Genomic DNA, 13,429 nt, shown 5'->3' with positions numbered 1-13,429 from the left:
AATTATCAGGGGAAAGCACCAAGCCGGTACGCCTCTACAGCAGTGGGAAGGGGTCAGGATAAGGATTTGGGATGGGACTGAAGGAATGGTGGCCAACCACTTGGACGGTCGGGGATTGAACGCCGACCTGCATGAAGCGAGACACGCCGCTCTACCGTCCAGCCCAAGTAGTTGGGTAGATATGTCTAGGTGAGCTGCTAAGTACTGTTCGTAAGATGTTGACGCAAGATAAGTACTGTTCGCAAGATGTTGACGCAAGGTAAGTACTGCTCGCAAAATGTTGACGCAAGGTAAGTACTGCTCGCAAGATGTTGACGCAAGGTAAGTACTGCTCGCAAGATGTTGACGCAAGGTAAGTACTGTTCGCAAGATGTTGACGCAAGGTAAGTACTGCTCGCAAAATGTTGACGCAAGGTAAGTACTGCTCGCAAGATGTTGACGCAAGGTAAGTACTGCTCGCAAAATGTTGACGCAAGGTAAGTACTGTTCGCAAGATGTTGACGCAAGGTAAGTACTGCTCGCAAGATGTTGACGCAAGATAAGTACTGCTCGCAAAATGTTGACGCAAGGTAAGTACTGTTCGCAAGATGTTGACGCAAGGTAAGTACTGCTCGCAAGATGTTGACGCAAGATAAGTACTGCTCGCAAGATGTTGACGCAAGGTAAGTACTGCTCGCAAGATGTTGACGCAAGATAAGTACTGCTCGCAAGATGTTGACGCAAGATAAGTACTGTTCGTAACACAAGACGACGACACAAGTACGAGTAATGCAGAAATAATGAAGGAAAAGTAGACAGAGTACTTACCCTCACTTCCGTCAGCCTCGACCCTTTAAAGTCACAACGACTGGCGCTTCTCACAAGCTGGAAGGAAAACAAGAATAAAAATATAAATATTTAATGTAAAAATATAAATTTAGACAATGAGTGACAATAACATGGCTGAGGATATGACCAAACCACACGTCAGAAGACGAGGAGACGACCACGTTTCGGTCCGTCCTGGACCATTGTCGAGTCGACTGTGATAATCGACCTGATAATGTTCCAGGATGGACCGAAACGTCGACGTCTCTGCTCTTCTTCTGGTGTTTGGTGTGGTAATCATACATGTAATAAAGAGTTAGATTGGTGTCATTCGCTCCCCCCTCACCGCCTCCCACAACTCCTCTCTCTATCTCTCTCTCTCTCTCTCTCTCTCTCTCTCTCTCTCTCTCTCTCTCTCTCTCTCTCTCTCTCTTAATAAAAAGAAAACGTGTCAGTATGTCTTTATTGCTTTATTTCACTGTGGTTCATTGGCACTTAATGAGAGCAATATCCTTCATCTTTGTTGTATAATTAATGCAATATACAAAGAACAAAATAATTCCCTCTCTATACGTGTAACTACACATCCTCATGCTCCTACACCCACACTACAGCCGCAGCTACACCCAAACCTTCACACACCCTCTACATGGGCTAACCATCTAGCAGGGGGGCAAAGTCACCCAATTTCTGTACCGGAAACTAACACTATTGGCAAATCAGCTCATTCCAGGCTGAGATGCTGACTGCGCAACTGTCTCTCCTGTGCCACTCCGTAAAAAAATGAAACTGTTTTGCCTAACCAAAACAGTTTTGCCGTAATGGCTTGGCGCTTTCCCCTGATAATTCCCTCCCCCCCCCACAACACAAGGTTCACAAGGTGCCTAACCAAAAAAAAAAGTACGAACCTAACCAATCGAGGCCGAGGGATTAAACCAAGTCTGTCTCAGTACTCTATTTTTACTAATAAGACGCATTTTTACCGGAATGCTCAATTCCGTGAAAAATGCGACGTATTAAGTGAGAGGACAGGGTGGATCAAAACGGTATATTTTCTTCATCATTTGGTTGGATTTGTTTAAGACAAATGCTTTCTTACAAGTGATGTCATGGGAATGATCTGCAAACTACCTTAAAACCAATTAGAAACAAACACAACCCCATTCAAGAAGATTGGAACTGAAAGCCATTGGATTGCTGACACGGCGCGATAACCACGCACTCCGTGGACCGTGCCCACACACGCACATGCACGCCGGATTGGTTAGTGAATTAACCAAGAGTTGGCTGGAAAGACGGGGCTTTGGTGCTTAGGTTCGACTCTATGTGCATATCTAGGTGAGTGGATCTAACACACACACACACATACACACACACACACACACACACACACACACACACACACACACACACACACACCGAATGGACAGTACTATGGGGGTTAGGTTGTCGTAACCCCAGAGTACTGCTCGAATCAAGGCAGAAATAAATGGCCAGAGTTTTTTTCGCTTCATGCTCCTGTTCACCTAGCAGTTAATAGGTACCTGGGAGTTAGACACCTGCTACGGGCTGCATCCTGTGTGTGTGCGTGTGCGTGAGAGAGAGAGAGAAATATGTAGTAGATATAATAGAAGGAAAAATATGTTGAAAGCCAGTACATTAGATAACCGACGGTTAGAAAGGCGGGGTTCAAGAGCTAACAACTCAACCCTGCAAGCACAAATCGTAAATACAAATATTAAAATAAATAAATAAATAAATAAATAAATAAATAAATAAATAAATAAATACACACACTCATACACATTTCAAAACCATTACTAAATGGTGCTCTAACGCAATATGATCCACAATGGATCATAATACGGATCTATTTGTTTGTTATCCACCTTCTTGACAACGAGGACGAGAGTCTGGTCAGACCTGTTCCCGCGTAATATCCAGTAACGAAATTTGTGGAGCACCAGGCTGTCTAAGGTTCGAATCCTTAACGAGGTTGAGTTCTTTAGTTACATATAACTTGCGCCTTTATGCGTGTTGTGTGTGTGTGTGCGTGTATATATATATATATATATATATATATATATATATATATATATATATATATATATATATATATATATATATATATATATATATATATATATGTCGTACCTAGTAGCCAGAACGCACTTCTCAGCCTAATATGCAAGGCCCGATTTGCCTAATAAACAAAGTTTTTCTGAATTAATATATTTTCTCTAATTTTTTTCTTATGAAATGATAAAGCTGCCCATTTCATTATGTATGAGGTCAATTTTTTTTATTGGAGTTAAAATTAACGTAGATATATGACCGAACCTAACCAACCCTACCTAACCTAACCTAACCTATCTTCATAGGTTAGGTTAGGTTAGGTAGCCGAAAAAGTTAGGTTAGGTTAGGTTAGGTAGGTTAGGTAATTGAAAAAACATTAATTCATGAAAACTTGGCTTATTAGGCAAATCGGGCCTTGCATAGTAGGCTGAGAAGTGAGTTCTGGCTACTAGGTACGACATATATATATATATATATATATATATATATATATATATATATATATATATATATATATATATATATATATATATATATATATATATATATATATAAATAACGGAGGATAATTATAAAAGTGAACAGTCATTATAAAAGTGGCCATTACATCTGGTGACATCACAAATGGTAGCTTCATTACAAAGTGAATCATCTCAGCCTCCTGAAAAGTTAGTACTTCTTGTTACTGTGTTGGATGGTACCAATATGTAGTAATGGAACCTCAGTAAGCCACTTTTGTACTATATTCTTATAGAGTCCTGAAAAAATAAAGCTAAAAAACCAAACATAAACATTCCTAGGCCTAGTGTATCACATATATATGCTACATTAGGCCTCAGCGTGTATTTGGCCTATAGTTAGGTTAGGTTTTATTAGGAATATAAATATAAACACTTCCGGTTTGTTCAAATTCCATATTTTTTCTTTTTATTAAATACTAAAAAAAAAATCTATTTTTTGGTGGTCCATCACAACATATTTGTACTTTCGATCACTTTGTTACCATATGTACTTTCATTTTAGGAGGCTGAGTGCATTCAGTGGTTGTGCTAAACCTTCCTGAGTGCACTCATTTTGCTAAACCAAACCAGAGATTATCTGGTTTATCAGAGATTATCAATACAAAAGTTTCAGTTATGTTATTTCTTCAGTCTTTCTAACCGTTTTCAGTTAGTTATTCAATATGTTGACTTACAGCATAACGTACCTCCTTAAGAACAGTCGTCGACTAGTAACATAAAGCAACGAACGAGAGAAATGTTCAGCATGCTTATATGTTCTTTGATGTTCTTACGAGTGACGTGTGAATAGGAGCAGCCTCGTGTGGGCCAAGAGGTTTTCTGTAGTTATAAGTTCTTAACTCATACCATGCCTTCGGTATCTACCACAAAGTCATACCATGCCTTCGGTATCTACCACAAAGTCATTCCATACCTTCGGTATCTACCACAAAGTCATTCCATGCCTTCGGTATCTACCACAAAGTCATTCCATGCCTTCGGTATCTACCACAAAGTCATTCCATGCCTTCGGTATCTACCACAAAGTCATACCATGCCTTCGATATCTGCCATAAACTGCGAACCTTGACAGCCTGGTGCAAGTAGACCAGAGTGACAGGGAGGAGCCGCCAAGCCAAGCAGTGTACAATATACATAAAGTAGTGGGCGTCCTCTCAACACCCCCCCCCCTCCCCCACCTCCCCAAGTACCTTATACACTCAGCGGTCTGGAAGCCTCTCCAGACCTACCCTTCCCCTCCCACCCGCAACTACGCCGCCTCCAGCAGGATAAAAACATCCCCTCACACGCTACCCGCAATGGTTCGTGACCCCACGAGGCTAGCTACCTTATCGAGTGCTGTTCCTAAACTCCCTCAGGCCCATCGACCCTCTTCAATTTTTTTTCGGCCATATTCTCAAAGTTCTCAACGCGGCCCGCTCTTCACTATGTTCAAATTATGTAAAAAAAAAATCTATCTCGTCGTGGCAAAATATTATGGCGGGTCTATGTGGTACGTTACTAATCAATATTCAAGCAATAAACTTGAATAAATACACAGTTATTGCAACTAAAATGAGTTTTATGAGCGAGAAAGGCAATCTATCATAGCACAATGTAGAGCCAAGCAACATTGCTGTAATGGATTGAAGCTAGATATCAGAGAGTTGCAACTCAGTGTTGTCCGTCAATGTGCAATATTCATGGGTTTATGCAAATAACATTAGCCGGTCAATGCTTTCAAAAACCTTGTTAGTATTTTCTCCTGGATCAAACTGCTTGTACCTCTTGGTGCTTATCGACATTTGTCTTGATATCATGAGAGCATGTTGATACCACGGGGGCATGTTGATACCACGGGGGCATGTTGATACCACGAGGGCATGTTGATACCATGATGGCATGTGGGTACCACGAGGGCATGTTGATACCACGGGGGCATGTTGATACCACGGGAGCATGTTGATACCACGAGGGCATGTTGATACCACGGGAGCATGTTGATACCACGAGGGCATGTTGATACCATGAGGGCATGTGGATACCACGAGGGCATGTTGATACCACACCGTTACTCCTTAAGGCTGATACCAGAAGGGGTAGCAACAACTGCTATAGACTAGGATAGCCATAACGGTAATTGAAATAATCTATGCTAATTTGCAAACGTAATTTGCATACTAGAGAGCTGATGATTACAATCGTAGTTAAGGTGACATGCATTAAGCACACACATAGTATTGCTCATATGCAGCTATGAGGAAGAGTAAATAGTACTAGCAAGCCGTACGCAAAATTAACAATTTAGGCTCTTGTTTCAGGTGAAGGTAAAATTTTCTTCATTATTTGGAATTTTTCTTATGATATTGGCATATGAGAATTTAGTAAGTAATATGTGACTCAGCAGTCATTAAATACCTTTAAGACATTGACCATACCACACACTTGAAAGTGAAGAGACGACGACGTTTCGGTCCATCCCGGACCATTATCAAGTCGATTGTGACTTGAGAATGGTCCAGGACGGACCGAAACGTCGTTATCTCTTCACTTTCTAGTGTGTGGCTTGGTCAACATTTTTCAGCCACGTTATTGTGACTCCTCGTCTGCATACCTTCAAGATGTTTTCACTCAGCCTTCGAAGATGTTGACACCGTAAGGGTCAACATCTAAGACAAAGGTCAGAGCAAAACTTAAGCAGGAAAATTATAACCATTTTTTATACTTTGAAGACATAATCAATTATGCCTTCAAAGTGAATTGAAAATAACACATTCCAGGGACAGAAAATTGTTACATAATGATATAATGTTGTTATTGTTATTATTAAAAATACGAATGCTCTTACTATTATTTTTTATTATTGTTGTTAATACTGTTGTTGCAGGTGTTTGTAACTGTGTTAACACTGTTGTTGTTGCAGGTGTTTGTAACTGTGCCAACACTGTTGTTGCAGGTGTTTGTAACTGTGTTAACACTGTTGTTGTTGCAGGTGTTTGTATCTGTGTTAACACTGTTGTTGTTGCAGGTGTTTGTAACTGTGTTAACACTGTTGTTGTTGCAGGTGTTTGTAACTGTGTTAACACTGTTGTTGTTGCAGGTGTTTGTAACTGTGCCAACACTGTTGTTGCAGGTGTTTGTAACTGTGTTAACACTGTTGTTGGTGCAGGTGTTTGTAACTGTGTTAACACTGTTGTTGTTGCAGGTGTTTGTAACTGTGCCAACACTGTTTGTGCAGGTGTTTGTAACTGTGCCAACACTGTTGGTGCAGGTGTTTGTAACTGTGCCACCACTGTTGGTGCAGGTGTTTGTAACTGTGCCAACACTGTTGTTGCAGGTGTTTGTAACTGTGCCAACACTGTTGGGCAGGTGTTTGTAACTGTGCCAACACTGTTGGTGCAGGTGTTTGTAACTGTGCCAACACTGTTGTTGCAGGTGTTTGTAACTGTGCCAACACTGTTGGGCAGGTGTTTGTAACTGTGCCAACACTGTTGGTGCAGGTGTTTGTAACTGTGCCAACACTGTTGTTGCAGGTGTTTGTAACTGTGTCAACACTGTTGGGCAGGTGTTTGTAACTGTGCCAACACTGTTGGGGCAGGTGTTTATAACTGTGCCAACACTGTTGGGGCAGGTGTTTGTAACTGTGTCAACACTGTTGGGCAGGTGTTTGTAACTGTGCCAACACTGTTGGGGCAGGTGTTTGTAACTGTGTCAACACTGTTGGTGCAGGTGTTTGTAACTGTGCCAACACTGTTGGTGCAGGTGTTTGTAACTGTGCCAACACTGTTGTTGCAGGTGTTTGTAACTGTGCCAACACTGTTGGGCAGGTGTTTGTAACTGTGCCAACACTGTTGGGCAGGTGTTTGTAACTGTGCCAACACTGTTGGGCAGGTGTTTGTAACTGTGCCAACACTGTTGGGCAGGTGTTTGTAACTGTGCCAACACTGTTGGGCAGGTGTTTGTAACTGTGCCAACACTGTTGGGCAGGTGTTTGTAACTGTGCCAACACTGTTGGGCAGGTGTTTGTAACTGTGCCAACACTGTTGGGCAGGTGTTTGTAACTGTGCCAACACTGTTGGGCAGGTGTTTGTAACTGTGCCAACACTGTTGGGCAGGTGTTTGTAACTGTGCCAACACTGTTGGGCAGGTGTTTGTAACTGTGCCAACACTGTTGGGCAGGTGTTTGTAACTAGTTGCTGGCTAGAACTTCACTTTTTCTGGTGAATTATCCCTAGCAGCGAAAGTACATTTTATTGAATACTATTTTGTATTATTAGTCATTATTTTAAGTGTTATTATTGTTTAATTTTTATTGTGCTTTATCTGCTTAGGAATAATCGAACTATCTGCTTAGGAACGAGAAAACTATCCGCTAATGATAGAACTATCTGTTCAGGAATGATAGAACTATCTGTTCAGGAATGATAGAACTATCTGTTCAGGAATGATAGAACTATCTGTTCAGGAATGATAGAACTATCTATTCAGGAATGATAGAACTATCTATTCAGGAATGACAGAACTATCTGTTCCGGAATGATAGAACTATCTGTTCCGGAATGATAGAACTATCTGTTCAGGAATGATAGAACTATCTGTTCAGGAATGATAGAACTATCTGTTCAGGAATGATAGAACTATCTGTTCAGGAATGATAGAACTATCTGTTCAGGAATGATAGAACTATCTGTTCAGGAATGATAGAACTATCTGTCCAGGAATGATAGAACTATCTGTCCAGGAATGATAAAACTATCTGTTCAGGAATGATAAAAACTATCTGTTCAGTAATGATAGAACTATCTATTCAGGAATGATAGAACTATCTATTCAGGAATGATAGAACTATCTATTCAGGAATGATAAAACTATCTATTCAGGAATGATAGAACTATCTATTCAGGAATGATAGAACTATCTATTCAGGAATGATAGAACTATCTATTCAGGAATGATTTAACTATCTGTTCAGGAATGATCGAACTATCTGTTCAGGAATGCTAAAACTCTCTGTTCAGGAATGATAGAACATCTGCTGAGGAATGCTAGAACATTTGCTTAGGGATGACTGAACTATCTCCTCTGGGAATGAAACAAGTGTTTGATTGGGCATGACCTCAAATTGTGAGTCACTGTCTGCCCCACGTAGGAACAGGTATCACATTGTGTTCTACACAACACACCGACTTAGGAATATAGTCCATAGAGTTGCATTTCCCTTGCTGTACTGCTTCTGCTTGTCTGACTATTCCTTGCTTAATTCAGCGCTACCAAATGCATTATTTTCTTTTTTTAAATGCCAGCCAGTTTGTATTAGGGTAAATGCACCATTATGTTTAATATAACGTACAATTGCATATTTTACTAATTCCAGAGGTGTAAATGATTGCCTTGTGTTTCCAGTTTAATCTGTAATTTACTGGGATTTTTGGATTTTTTGTTTTCACAGTTGGCTTTTGTGGCATGCATACAACAACAGGCTCATGAAACAATGTCCCTGGTCCAAGCTACATCCCAGTACAGGGCTTATGAAATGACGCCATTAGCCAGCACAATGTGTGGGTGCTCGTATACGCGCGCGCGCGTGTGTTCATGAGGGAGGGAGTTGGTGAATATTCGCTCGTCAGGCGTGTGTCCATTCAAGCCAGTCCACATATGAGGGATTGATTGATTGACTGATCGTGGGTAAACAGCTTCTATCACCGTAACAGTAAGGTTTCCTGGGGAGATGACCCTCCCGCTTTCCTCCCCATGAACACCCGCACCCCCCACCTGCAAACTCAGCAGATTCATCCAGACTCATCCAGACTCATCCAGGTGAAGAGAAAACGGGAGAATTGGGGTCGCCCTGGATGGAAAACTACCAGGAGGCCTCAAGGGAAATGTTTCCCTCACCTTCAGCCAAACGGGGAAAATACTATGCCACGCTCCCTCACGCTGCTGACCTACGAAGCAGCCCAGGCAAATCTTGGGAAATCATAAAACTCTACATCGAAGAGAAACCATCATACTTCCCCCAGTATAGTTATCACCGTGGAAGACGATGCCTCACTGTACTTACCATCTTCCAAATGGAGCGAACGACATCGTTATTGCACGGTCTCCCTTCATCTTAACACTATAATTGGTAACTATTGCTTTTGAAGTTAAGTTGCCTTCGATCACCTCCCTGAATCTTGACCCTGAGCGAGGCTCCCCGCTCACCTTGACCTGTAATGGGGCCGGTCACGCGCGGAACCTTGTGTGCAGTATATAATTGTATTTTGGCTTCCTTATTTAATTCTACTTTTTAAGTTTATGTTCAAAGGAAGCTGTCCTGGCAACAATAAAATGTTGCAAGAAGTAACACGATGTTCTTTGGTAGTCTACTGTATATTTACTGTTTGTATTAACTATTTGTATCTATAGAATCGAGCTATTAACTCTTGGACCCCGCATTTCTAATTTATTTTTCCTCCATTATGCCTACAACATATATTTCTCTCTATCACACACATGCCGAAGGAAGCAGTCCGTAGCAGCTGTCTAACTCCCAGGTACGTATTTACTGCTAGATGAACAGAGGCACCAGTGTGAAAGAAACTCTGCCCATTTGTTTCCGCCTCTGCCGGGGATCGAATCTGGACCCTTAAGACTACGACCCCAAAGCACTATCCACTCAGCCGCGAGACAACCGTGTGTGTGTGTGTGTGTGTGTGTACTCACCTAGATGTGTTTGCGGGGGTTGAGCTCTGGCTCTTTGGTCCCACCTCTCAACCGTCAATCAACAGGTGTACAGATTCCTGAGCCTATCGGGCTCTATCATATCTACACTTGAAACTGTGTATGGAGTCAGCCTCCACCACATCACCTCATAATGCATTCCATTTGTCAACCACTCTGACACTAAAAAAGTTCTTTCTAATATCTCTGTGGCTCATTTGGACGCTCAGTTTCCACCTGTGTCCCCTAGTGCGTGTGCCCCTTGTGTTAAATAGCCTGTCTTTATCTACCCTATCAATTCCCTTGAGAATCTTGAATGTGGTGATCATGTCCCCCCTAACTCCTCTGTCTTCCAGCGAAAGACAGAGGAGTCATAAGCGGCATATGCTAGATTAGCGGAGATAAGACCTGCATTTTGAAACTTGTGTAAGGAATTGTTCAGAACCTTGTATACCACTTATGTCAAACCAATCCTGGAGTATGCAGCTCCAGCCTGGAGTCCATACCTACTTAAACACAAGACAAAGTTAGAGAAGATTATGCCACCAGACTAGTCCTAGAACTGAGAAGTATAAGTTACGTGAAAAAGCTACGGGAACGGGAACTAAACCTCACGTCCCTGGAAGACAGAAGAGTTAGGGGAGACATGATCATCACTACTAAAATTCTCAGAGGAACTAACAGGTGGACAAATACAGACCATTTAGCATGGGCGGAACACGAAGAAGGGGACACCGGTAGAAACTGAGTACTCAAATTGAGCCACAGAGACATTTGAAAGATTTTTTCAATGTGGGGGTAGTTAACAAATGGAAAGCATTAAGAAGTGATTTGGTGGAGGCAGACTCCATGCACAGTTTTAAATGCAGATATGAAGTCCAGTAGGCTCAGGAATCTGTATACCAGTTCATTGACAGTTGAGAGGCGGGACCAAAAGTGCCGATGCTCAACCCCCGCACGTGTGTGTGGGAAAACACACACACACACACACACACACACACACACACACACACACACACACACACACACACACACACGCACAAAGAACCCAAATGAGCCAAAGGGATGTTGTAAAATAGTTTCTTCAGTGTCAGAGTATTAAAGAAACCTGAACAAGAGTAGAGTTTCTTGGAGCAGTAGAGCACTGGAGCCCCAGGTTACACTCCCACCACGTGTTCTTAAATGGTAACGTCCTGTGTAATGGAAGATGGAATGTTCTCACATATTTAGTAATATAATTATGCATTATAATGCTGTCGATAATTCGGCGTAGGATGAGTTACGTTAGATAATTTGGTTCCCTTGGTAATTATTTATAGTACGTTGGTGCAGCCTGTCCTCATGCTAGGCACGTCTAAGCGTCGGCAGATCCCAAAGACGTACTCGTCAATTTTAACATACTATATATTCAAAATTGTCTTTCATACAATATAAATTAATAATATTATATTTTTAGAAATGTGTGCATAGTTAGTCGTAGGTTGGGCTAGGTGTTTAGGTTCTGTTGGCAGTTACTTGCATTTCAACCCGTTCCCAGTTTATGTTCAATCCATCGCAGCCGCTTAGGCTGGACGGTAGAGCGACGGTCTCGTTTCATGCAGGTCGGCGTTCAATCCCCGATCGTCCAAGTGCTTGGACACTATTTCTTTCCCCCCGTTCCATTCCAAGTCCTTATCCTGATCCCTTCCAAGTGCTATATAGTTGTAATGGCTTGGCGCTTTTCCTATGATAGTTTCCTTCCCTTTTCTTCCATCAAGCGGGCGACCTCAAAGACGCAGTCACCAGTTTTTACATTCAAAATAGGAGTTTTCTGAAATATAAATTAATATTATTATATATTAGTATATTGTAAATATTTAAGCGAAGGTTTGGTGAGGTGTTTGCGTTTACAGAGATGCGATTCAGAGGTCATCAGCGAAGCGCTGTTCGAGAAATGTTTGAACGTATTCAATTGAGTCGTATGTGAAGGGGTTTTCAATCATATACAGGGGGTTTGGTGACTGCATGGGATGAGCATTTGGCGTTTGATGGTGAGGACGGGCTGGAATATAGGGGCTCAACTCTGAATAAAGGGACTCAACACCGCAGCAAACGACTGAACACCACAACAAGAGATTCGGCGCCGCAGCAAACGACTGAACACCACAACAAGAGATTCGGCGCCGCAGCAAAGCTTTTTAGATTTGTGTTGATGTGAGAGAGGGAAAGACCCGGACAAGTCTTCAACGCAAGCACTCGTCCGTTTGTGGCGTCCTGAGCTGTAAATAACCCAAGCAGCCAAGTTGAGTGTGGCAAGAAGATACAATCGTCGACGGTCGAGGCGGAAACCCTGTGTTTTGGTACAATAAAAACTAATAAAGCCGATGCCTATCATCGCTGTTACTGCGTTTATGAATTATACTCTGACCAGCTTATGATAGAGCTGGGGAAATATGTTTTTATACTAAATTTTTTCTTTCTCTGAAGTCGCAATCATGTGAATATATATTGTTTATTTATTTGGGGTTGTTTATGTTTGTGTACCTACCTAATTCTACTTATCTAATTGTGCTTGCGTTGCTCGAGCACCGATTCTCAGGTCCCGACATCACAAACTTCGATCAACTGGTGAAGAGGCTCAAGAGTGTATTGGCAACAGATAAACTTTTTCACTACTATTACAAAGAACAAATTATTTATAATGCTTCTGTGGCTCATCTGGGTACTGGGCTTCCACCAGCCTTCTGTGGTTCATATATCGAAATATTGTCTTTGTCTGCCTTATCATTATCACTGAGAATATGTTTCTTGGTAATCATGTCTCCCTTAACCCCCCTCGGTTTTCCAGAAACGTGAGGTATAATTCCATTAAGTCTTTCCTCGAAAGCCTGGACTTTCTCCAACTTCATTTTGTGCTTGGCTAGATAAGGACTCGAAGCTGGAGCCGCATATTCCAGGATTGGTCTGAAATATGTTGTATATATGGTCCTAAATAATTCATTATTCAGCATACGCCGTTGATCGTAGCCGTTTGATGTGAGCTTCGGGAGGGAGGTTTGGTGTGATACCAGCTTTCAGGTCTTTCTGTTTGATTCTTGAAGGGTTTCGTCTCCCAATGGGTGCCCTGGGACAAGCCTTCTGTTCCCAGCATCCAGTATCGCTACCTTATTACTTGCCTGAGATAAACTCTAGTAGCAATTTGTTGGACCATTCTTTCAATCGGCCCATGTCATCTTGCAGTTTTTCCTAACTTCCTCCGAATTAATCCTGCTCTTAATTTATGCTTCATTAGCAAACAATGACAGCAATGTGTTTATCATTTCTGGAAGATCACTGACTCCGACTGCGACATCTTATCCTTCTAA

At 41.8% G+C, this 13,429-nt stretch overlaps 1 long non-coding RNA gene across 1 annotated transcript in view; it reads right to left on the bottom strand.

Annotated features, from left to right (window-relative positions):
* Positions 1-13,429, bottom strand: part of LOC138367026 (uncharacterized) — a 305,583-nt gene that overhangs the window by 207,510 nt on the left and 84,644 nt on the right. Inside the window, exon 2 of the long non-coding RNA XR_011229299.1 lies at positions 808-864. This is a non-coding gene — a long non-coding RNA (uncharacterized lncRNA). The remainder of the gene's footprint in view (positions 1-807; positions 865-13,429) is intronic.

This window comes from Procambarus clarkii, chromosome 21 (genome assembly GCF_040958095.1).
Source record: "Procambarus clarkii isolate CNS0578487 chromosome 21, FALCON_Pclarkii_2.0, whole genome shotgun sequence".
NCBI lineage: Eukaryota > Metazoa > Arthropoda > Malacostraca > Decapoda > Cambaridae > Procambarus > Procambarus clarkii.
The sequence above is the reverse complement of the archived record's forward strand: the minus strand, read 5'-3'. Positions and strand labels throughout refer to the sequence as shown.